Raw genomic sequence first — 3,766 nt, forward strand, 5'->3', positions numbered from 1 at the left:
AAATAAAATCCAATGCAATTGAGCAACAATTAATCATACTAGCTTTCCAAGACTTGTATGCACATGCTAAACTCTTCTTTAGTTCCTTGTTTGTTTATGATCATGATGCTTTACTGCTTTTGAATTCACAAAACTCAAGTTGGTAATCACAATGGCACAGCACCATGTTGCAAATTAAAAATCAACTATGCCTTTTCATACACACATGCATACAGAGAAGGTAAAGACAATCATGCAGTTTATAGTGCTTGAAACAAATGAGAGGAAAAGGAACTTTACAACCTTGTAGTTCATCTTCTCTATTGTTGTCATTTTTCTCCCATTCTCTTCCTTCCCATATCAAACTCAGAATGCTTGCTTATCCTCAAGCAACTATTAGAACCGTGGCTATGGGGCTAAGATGGATCATAAATGTCTTACACAAGGAATGTTAGTAGTACATGTGTTTCAAGCAAGCAAAATTAAAGATAATAATCAAGGCACAAGATACAGAGACATTGTGATTGCATACTTAAGAAGGTGAGCATAATACTTTGCATAGAAGATAAGTGGCACACCAAACTTAGTGTGACACTTTCACTTTGGAATCAATGCAAGTATTCAGTCAAGATTTGAAGCAAATTGTGTTGCATAGCAACACCAAACTTAGAATGCAATCCTATGTCCATTTATTTGAACTAAAACTAAACAAAAGAAACTGTTATATGTTAAATACAATCACCAAATGAAGAGTCTGTTATGAATAAGGATGTCTTGGTGATGTATTAACAAAAACAGTTAATGAAGGAAAGCATTAAAAACAAGTAAATAAATGAAACAAAGAGAAAACAAAAATTATCCAACTAAGAAGAAAAATAACACTGTAAAAGGCAATATGATTATGCAGACAAGTGATGTTGCTGGATTGATTTGCATAGAAAAATAGGTGGCACACCAAACTTAGAATCTTGGTGTGTCACTTTCATGTAAAATTGATGCAATCATCCATGAAGATGGAAAACAGTTTGTTGCAGGGCAACACCAAACTTAGAATGTAACCATATGCCAATTTATTGAAATTTAAACAAAGCAAGGAAAAGAAATGTACCTACTGTCTACCTGTTCTTTACTTTCTTCCTCTTCTTCCAATTTGTTAAGAGAAATGACTTCAAAGGAGGAGAAGATTCAGCTATTACCCCTTGTCTTGGTCTCTCCTCAGCAAGCTTTCTTTTGTACATGGCTTGATTGAGCTTGCTTGCTATTGGTCCAGGGGTTGGATTGCTTGTGGTTGACCTCCTCTTGAATGTTGTCCTTGGTAGTTTGGTCCCACTCCTCTTTTCGGTGCTTTTGTCAATTGCCTTCACTTCTTTGAATCCATGTTTTGGTGGTTGTGTGATTGTTGAAGTTTTGTATTCATCCAGAGCCTTTTGTATTGGTGGTTCCATGAACTCCTCCTTTATGTACTTCTCTGCCTCACTTGAGTTTGGAATGACTTCTTCACTTTCTTGCTCCTCCACTTCCTCTTTTACACCCATCAATTGGCCTTCATTTTTCTTGCTCAGTGGTTCTAAGCTCCTCCTTATTTTCTCTACTTCTCCATTCATATTTTTGAAGATAGCCTCTTGCCTTTTTTCGAATATTTGTGCTTCTTTCGCATATTTTTCGAGCTTGGACTCAAGCTCTGAAAGCCTTGAGTGGTTCATGGAAGTTTGTGGAGGTTGTGAGTGTTCAGGTTCTTTTGTCACCTCAAGTGTAGTTTCATTTTCAACCTCCTCATTCTTTATTGAAAGTTCACTTGATGCAGTAGCCTCCTCATCTTGTCTTTCCACTTCCTCACTCACAAATTGGTCTTCATCTTCACTGTTTGATGGTTCTAAGTCCCCCCTTGATTGCTCTGAGGACTCATTCATCTTCTTGAATACGAATTCTTTCCAAGATGGGGATTTTGTGTGTATTTCCACTAGTTTTCTCTGTATTTCAATGGCTTCAAGGTATTCCTCATCTGTAAATCCAAGGGCTGAAGGTTGAGAGTAATTCTGGTGACGTGAATGTGTTGTGGTGAAGTTGTGTTGAGGGGTGTGGAATGAGTTGTGTGATTGATGGGATGACTGGTATGGACTTTGGAGGAAACTTTGTGTTGAGGCATAGTGATGACTGGGACGTGAGGGTGGATGCTCTTTCATTCTATGGTGATACTCCCATCTACCATGAGGATAATAATTTGAATTATTTTGTAGTGGTGGTTGGTATCCCATATGATTTTCTTTCTCATCTTGTGGTTCTGAAGCATGGCTCCATGAATTGGAGAGCCCAGAATTTGAAGTTTCTTGGTGATATTCCCACCCATCATTAGAGATTGGTGATGGTGGGTGATATCCCATAGAATTTGTTTGATCATAAGATGGGTTGAACTCCATTTGAGTTTTGTAAAACACACAACCAAGAAAAATTGAAATTACTCATATCAGAGATGAGAATTTCTTAGTGAGGCAAAAACTCAAACACCTTGGTTTCACTTTGAAACAGAAAACAAAAATAAAGAAAATGCTTGATCTAGACTTCTCACCCACATAATCATTGTTGATCTAATCAATCCCCGGCAACGGCGCCAAAAACTTGATGAGTATTTTGGTGGAAAATAAATTTCTCCCAAAACACACGAATCTAACCGGCAAGTGCACCGGGTCGCATCAAGTAATAAAACTCACGGGAGTGAGGTCGATCCCACAGGGATTGATGGATCAAGCAATTTTAGTGGGTGATTAGTTTAGTCAAGCTAACATTGATGTGAATTGTGTGAAATTGTAACCAACGGGAAGTAAAGGACAATGAATTTAAAGTTGCAGAAAGTAAATTGCATTGAAACTTAAATTGCAAGAAAAGTAAATTGGCAAAATCTTAAATGACAAGAAAAGTAAATTGCATGAAAAGTAAAGGGGCTGGGGTGCTGGAAATTAAATAGAGCAATATATCAGAATTCAAAACTCTTGCAGCAAGCTTAAATTGCAGGAAAGTAAATTGGGAGCAATGTAAACAGAGAAGCAAAATTGCAGAGAAGGGAATTGTAGCAGAAAAGTAAATCAGCGAGAAAACTCAAATCAATTGTGAAATCTAGAAAGACAAATGAAGATCTCAGGAGATCCAAGAGACTAGAAAACAAGTCTAGATCTCAAGCCCTTCCTTGATTCAACAGCAGGCAGATTGAAGAAGAAATGAAAATGAAAGCAGTAGGAGAACTTTGATTTAAATTGCAATTTACTGAAATTATGGAGCAAGGAAAAACAAAGAGAAATCTCAAAGGGAGAATGAAACAGAATTCCTTCAATTCTCCACCCAAGATTTAAAACAAAGATGAAAATTAAAGAGAGAGTTCTCTAATCCTAATGCTCCCTAGTGGAGCCAGCCTCCTCACAAATATGAAAATGATGCCTTATATAGGCTTTACAAAATGGAAATGAAAATGAAATTAAAACAAATTACAATTAAATGAAATTCCTATTTTATCTATTTCTTGTGCCTTTGAGTGATGATCATGGGCCTTTGCTCTTGGTGGAATTGGGTTGAAAGAGGCCTTGGTTGATTGCTCTTGAAGTTTGGAGAAGAACCGAAGTGAACCAATTGAACCGGTTTTGAGGTTAGCAAAAGTTGGACCAAAAGTTTGAGCCAAAGTTAGGGGTCTAACTTTGGCTCCAACTTTTCATAGCAGCAAACACATTTATCTGGTATGCACGTTGGTGCCAACGTTAGGGGTCTAACTTTGACCCTAACGTTGGCCTCCCTTATGCAT

The sequence above is a fragment of the Arachis hypogaea genome, chromosome 19 (assembly GCF_003086295.3).
Source record: "Arachis hypogaea cultivar Tifrunner chromosome 19, arahy.Tifrunner.gnm2.J5K5, whole genome shotgun sequence".
NCBI lineage: Eukaryota > Viridiplantae > Streptophyta > Magnoliopsida > Fabales > Fabaceae > Arachis > Arachis hypogaea.